Below are 7118 nucleotides of genomic sequence, written 5' to 3'. Positions count from 1 at the left end.
TACAGTAAATTACGCAAGATAAGGACTTTAAGCAATTCCCTTTTAGCAAACCGTTCCTAAACGGTTTCCTTTATCAACGCCCAAAAGGGAGAAATATTTTGAGGTTAATGGTAAGAGCACAATCCATGAAGACGATCCCAGTTGACCACATATTCAGTTGGGCAGTTCTGTATTAAGCTCATGTTTCTCGGGTTGTAAACAAAAGCAGTTATCCAGTGCATCCAGAGGTCCCTTTAGATTACATTTATGTTTTTATCCAAAGCGACTTGCTACTTATTTGATTGCACTTATGCAAAACACGTTTGCGTCAGTCTCATAAATTCTGAACAAAATGTGTGGATGTAAATAATGTAATGGAACATACATGCACACGTCTATATGTTGTCTACCGACAAATTGACATGTCACATCACATGGAATGTAGACACAAATCGGAAGAATAATATCGCAAAAACCAAACCATAAATGGTTGACTGGATAAATACCACTATTTCTCTGCTATTAACTTTGACTGCACACAGTCCTATGACATGACGAGTATATTTTTGACCCTGTCTGGAAACATACCTTAAGCACGCTGTATTTCTTATTTCTAGATATATGAGTTAACCTCTTTGTCTTAAGCAAGTCAAGACCAACATTTGTTTAACTTCCACAGGTTGGACACAGGACTCCACTGGCCAGGGGGTTGCGGAAGATCCTGAGGAAGAGACAGTCACGCTGAACCTCACACCCTGTGACCCATCTGAACCAGAAAACAACTGGCAGGAGGCAGGGACCACAGAGAGCCAGGTGCCAGAGACAAGCACCGTGCAGGTGGAGGTGCCTAAGACCCCCCCCCCCGTGAAGCAGTGCACCATCATAGAGGTGGGGCAGGAGGAGCAGCCCCAGCGGGATGATGTGAGACAGGCTACCACCACGGAGGGGTCAGGTAATAAAATAGATAGAGAGAATCGGAGGGATGAAACCCTCTTTAATGGTCACACATGCAGAGCACACAGCACACACAGTGACATTTGTTCTCTGAGATTTGCAGCTTTTATATTTATAAAAGTCAAGAGTGTTTTCCGATATTTTCCTAAAAAATTATTGTAGGTAACTTGTTGACAAGTCATGCTTCTACAATATCTCAAAACACCTAATTGCACTTCTTGCATTTTTGGGAATAATGATTGTTCCAATAGGTAAATAATAATAACAACAATAGCTTAATCTAAATAATAATTTCACCTACAACTTCATAAATATGAAAGGAAAATGGGATACTTGGGTATGTGTATATCCTTAGGTACTCGGATATAAATAAATATTAAACGTTTAGAAAAATACAGTCTTTCATTCCTGAACAGACATGTGGTTACTATATGGTTATACCTTTTTCACACAAAAATGCAAAGCAACAGCAGGCTTACTTTAAATTTGATAAATCACAAAATAAAACTCCTATGTGATTTGGTTTGCACACAGAAAGGGTCTTACATTGTAGCGTTGGGCAGTAGGTCGATTACATCAAAAATGATTTGGCTCATGTCCATATATTGTACAAGAGGTTGATATCATTAATATTGTGGTCTAGAAGAAAGCAATCCCTGACCATAGGGGTAAACTTCGAAGCAACTCATGCAACAACGTCATGCAGCATATTTAAACTTTATACTCAAGAACTGCATTTAGATACGACACTGTCCCATAATGAACATACGGGGAATAAACTTAGGTTTTTGAATCAAAGTTAAATTCATTTAACGTTACAGCACAACATGTTAATATTTATCAAACTATTCCTTACACATAAAGTATGGAGTCAATTATATAGGCAAGACAACAAAACACCTAGACTTCATAGATCAACCTCAATTAAATCGCAATAACAAAAAAATATCTGTACCTAATACCTATTGCATCATGTGATGCTGCATTTGTGGGATGTATTTTGAAACTTGAGTTTAAGCTTAACTTGGTGTACTGTATGTATATAGTAATATTTCTTCTTCAACCCACAGCTGTCAGGACAGGGTCCGTGAGGGACACATTACTTGGTCCTAGACGCAAAAAGAAAAAGTCAGGTATATTAACAGTATTAAGTATTTTGACTGATTATAAACATTTGCATGAGTCGAATTGATTGGTATTCTAATAAATCTATCGACATGTACTTTAGCAAAGTGCATTTAAACGCAGTGATTGATGCTTCTTCAGTGAGTTAACAATGCTATATTGTGACTAATAACTATAACTGATAGATTATCCAAAAATCCAAAGGGCTTTAATTGTCTAATTAGACTAAAATACATACAGTCATAGTTGATAAGGTGGTGATGAGAATGCTAGGCAGTAAAGGAAGCAGCAGTGCAGTATTTTCTTTGGTCATCTCAGGCTCAGCAGTGGTATGGCCATTCAAACAAGCATCCCATGTTAGGACTGAGAGCAGCTTGGTTCCATTTCAATGATGTATACAGTAACTTTTGACCAGTGATAACAGTGTGGTCACTTTTCATCGTGCAAGTCTGGTTGCTACTTAAGTGTTCATAGTTGTATTTATTTTATTTCTAATATGACTAATACTGTATGTGGAACCTGCTTTGATGTTCACAGATTGCTCCTACCACACTCGCCTAGAAACTTTCCCCATCAGGAGTGTAATAAAAGAAAGAATGAGAAAGGTTAGACGGGAATAAAAGTAATGCATAGGGTGTGCTTTATGATTTACAAACTTCCAACACAATTGTTTGCTAAATAGCTAATATGCTTTTGGTCTTTCCGAAATTAGAGATTTGTTTTCTTCTCTTGATAGGGAAAAGTAGAAATGTTGGTGGAGTGGGAGCCCTGTCCAGTATGGTATATATCTTCCAGTTACTTGGCTTCATGTCATCTGATGTAGTCCCATGTTGGAGAACAAACACATGATATTTAACAAATGCAAAACATCCAAATCTACCACCAGTCCTCTTATATATTTCACTGCTGTTATTCTGAAGCAGCTGAAGTAGTGTAGGAACAAATGATTGTTTAACTTCATTGTTGTTAATGTATGTGTTTTTGTTTGTTTTTATTGTTTGTTAGAACCTTTGTTTTCATTTCTATGTTCACTTTTTCTAAATGGTAAATGAAACATTTACTTTGAGTGATAAGATGTTTGCTTCACACATGGTTTATGCTTTTCGGAAAGACGAAAACAGTAACTGTAACTAACATTATTCCATTCTGTTTTCAGTGGCAAGGAGTGGGCTCATTCCTGGCAGCCGAAGAATTCTCCGGGATAATGCATAAAAATTAAATCTGTTATTTGAACACCAGTTTTGTTTTTGCACGTTTGTTCTCTTGTTTATATGCTCCATTTGAGTCATATTTAATATGTTTCTATTAGAAATAAGATGAAAACCTCCACCAAAATGCATTTGACATTTTAGGAAATTACAGTTGAAATACTACATGATTTCATTGTCAGTGATAGGAAAACCATAACCTATTTTAAGCATATTCATGTGTGAAATCTGGTACTTTGCCATCCACTGCCTTATCTAATTTGTTTAACTTCCGAAGTATAATGCTTTGGAGGTAGGCTTGCATATAAAGCGTCTTTGGGTTTCAGAAAAGCGCTACAAAAATAAAATGTATTATTATTATATCATTTAATTATAGGCCTAATTAAAATGATCCTGATCTGGATCACTGGTTTTGCTACTACATTTGAAAGCTTTTGGGGACAAATGCTTGAGATATTAAAATGGTAGTGATTACTTTGAATTTTCTTTTTCACTTATTGAAAACCACACCTCGAGTATCAGGATGGTCTTTATCTGGAAAGTTATCCACATCTCATCACCACATTGTCACGGCGACCCTTTGTCACGTCACAGATACGGTACCCGAACTCAGATCGCCACCCAAACGATACTGCCGTTGCTAAGGAGGCAAAAATGCAAATTTGTATTTTATAATTTTTTAAACACAGGGTTTGGTTTCGGATCGCGCCCGATTGACGGATTTCTGAAAGGGAATGGAGCCTATACGGCCGTCAACGCAAGACAAGTCGAACAAGTCCACGCACACACGCCGGAAGAACTACAAATATGTCAGCTCTGTGTACTTCGTAACGATTGTTGGGCGCGTATCTAATGGGAATTGTAGTTTGTAGCACTGCTCTCATATCATTTCAATGGGTTAACTTTCTATTATTCTGTGTTTTTGTATGTTTTGAGCTGAGGTGCCAACTCCACATACAATGTTGATGAAATGAATGAAATGTGGTGATGATTCATGGTTTTTGTGTTAATGTAATAGCAGTTCAAACAGGACCGGTCAAATTTGACCGCGAACACCAAAGTAAGGGGGGGAAACGAATACAATAGGAGGGTTTTAATGTAACCATTGCTTATGACATTGATGATATTTTAAATCAAAAAACATATTCCCTAAAATGTGGAAGCTCTGGATGCCATACAAATTGATTGATATTTTTTTAGGGCCACAACTTTGGCACTAGAGCACCTAGTGTTATCAAACGCATTTCAATGGTGAAACTATCCAAACATATTGCATATGACAACATTTTCCACTACGATGAAAGGCGTGTAAGCCAAAAAACCTTATTCTGGTTCCATCATGGGTAACCCCACCCATCCTCTCCACCTGCAGCTGGACAGACAGATACCCCCCCCCCCCCCCCCCCCTGGACAGACAGGAGCTCCTTCTCCAACAGACTGCTGCAGCTCTGCTGTCACAGGAACTGATACAGGAAAACATTCCTGCCCACTGCAATAACTCTGTACACAACACGTTCTCACTCCCAACCGGTCACATGTTGACGGACGGTCAACTCCTTGCAGTATCAATACTAATTCGGCTGACTTTTGTATTTGATCAAATTGGTATATTTACACCATAACGGTGCACAGCTGATAGAAAGGGACACCTAGTGGTTAAAGCACGTTATTGAAATGTATTATTTTTATTATTAGATATTAATAGGAGACACAGACAGACAAACTAATAAGGCTTTATTTAAACATTAAAGAATACTTTAGGTTAAGGTCTTATTTTGAATAAGAAAAAAGCTTTGGGGGTATAAATATTAAGCCTGACAAAGTACTAATATATTGCTTTCCTGCAATGTTAACTACTGTATGTTTAAGCACTTATTTTAACTGATATTATACTATACTCTTATAAGATTTATGTAGATAGTATAAGAAATGTGCAGAATATGACAGTTTAATGCTGGAGGTATACACACATTGATAGATGTCTTGTAATGCACTGTTGAGGAACCTGCGACCCAAGTTGTTCATCTCCGACCTTGTCAGGTATTGAACATTCAATAAATAAAGAACAAAGAATTATTAAATATAAAACACAGAATTTGTGTGATTATACTAAATGATTTACAAATAAACACCACTGCATATTTACAACTGTTACACATGCTGATGTAAGGCAAATGTTTCCAACTTGGGATCAATAAAGTATATCTTATCTTAAGATGATCGATGGCTACTGCCATATTTGCAAAAATTGCCTCTGAACCTTGACAACTGCATGTTTCAGGCTTATCAATTTACAACAGGAGGGGTCACAGACATAAGACGAGCTGTTAAATAAAGCTCTTCTGACCTTAGCTGGCATGTGGGTATATATACCCACATGACAGCTAAGGTCAGAAGAGCTTTATTATTTATATTATATTATATATATATATATATATATATATTATTTATATTATATTATATATATTATATTTATTATTTTATTATTTATTAATGCTGCCCATTATGGGCACAAGCAATTTTCCCCCATTTTTTTATTATATGTTTTAAATGTGAGTGTTTCCTATCCCCTAAACCTCCAGGGATGTACAGTTTAATACTGGCAACTTCTTATTATGGGAAATATGAAAACGTCTTTTAAAACTACAATTCCCAGCAGAGACGTGCCATAGAACATGTTGCGAAACATACAATAGTGTGTAGTTACTACACAGTTACTACATTTGTAGTTCTGGGGACGGGGTGGGGGAGGGGGTGGACCCGTTCAAATCCAGTTTTGGACAGTCTGCCGTGGTTCCATCCCATTTCAAAGTGCTGTTCGACGCTCGGTCTAACCCTCGGCGCCCACTCAAACATCCAATCAGAGCTTGAGGACTATCACGGGGTGTGTCCATGGATGGGTTTGTCCAGCGCCATATAGACTGAGAGTTACGTCATCTCCGTTCACTCCAATGGACCACTTTTTTAAAGCAATGGCGGATCGTGGAGCCTCTTAATCGTTCCACGGAAGTTAGCGCCAAGGCTAGCAGAGCTGTAGAGTTGCAGCATAATAGACTGTTCGTGACGGACTTTTAAAGGTAAGAAGAAGTTTAAAGATATATATTGCGGATATTATCAGTAAATCTGATTCAAATGAACATGTGTATTAAAGGATGTCAGTGGATTATCCCTAAATTAGTAGATTTAGGGAATGTTTACATATAACAGATTAAGCCAGGATACCATACCATAGTACCATACACTATACCATAGTGGTTGAACACACAGTATTAGGAAACACTTTATACTTACTGGACATGTTATACTTATTACATTCTGTATATAAAATATGACCAAGAATGTGAGACAACTTTATAGAAATTCATATCACATCTGTTACTGATGCCATTTGTCATACTTTGTTAAATTCACAAATAATAAAGTTCCATAACTTCAGTTGGGAACAAAGACCACACCTTATCTCCCCAAGGCAATTTCCCATCCAATAGGTGTGCTATATAGGTGTGTATAACCCTTTCTCCTGTCTGTTACTCCCTCTTTCAGCACAAGAACCAGAGGGGGATTCAATGGAGCCTGAATACCTGCACTGAGACCCTCACCCTGCACCCTGAGTCTCAACTCTCAGTGTTTTTCAAGCCTTTCCCTGTTTTTTTGTATTAAACAAAACATTAAGCTTTCCCAATGGTGTGGTTTTCGTTTTGTGAAAAAGTGCAAATGCAGTGTTTGTATACAATAACCTCACATATTTTTTTGCTGTTGGTCGTGAAATTGCTCCTGCTGACTTGAGCCAGCCATTTTTTCCTCCGCTCTGTGTCAGTGGGGAAGCCGTACATTCGTACTCCTTTCTCGGAG

General features: G+C 37.6%; 1 long non-coding RNA gene across 1 annotated transcript; it reads left to right on the top strand.

Annotated features, from left to right (window-relative positions):
* Nucleotides 1–2253: 2253 nt before the first annotated feature.
* LOC307039115 lies at nucleotides 2254–3296 on the top strand. Its single transcript, XR_013808149.1, has 3 exons — nucleotides 2254–2663; nucleotides 2795–2838; nucleotides 3215–3296. It is a non-coding gene; the product is annotated as an uncharacterized lncRNA (long non-coding RNA).
* Nucleotides 3297–7118: the final 3822 nt, after the last annotated feature.

Source organism: Notothenia rossii (genome assembly GCF_949606895.1).
Source record: "Notothenia rossii genome assembly, chromosome: 1".
Lineage (NCBI taxonomy): Eukaryota > Metazoa > Chordata > Actinopteri > Perciformes > Nototheniidae > Notothenia > Notothenia rossii.
The sequence above is the reverse complement of the archived record's forward strand: the minus strand, read 5'-3'. Positions and strand labels throughout refer to the sequence as shown.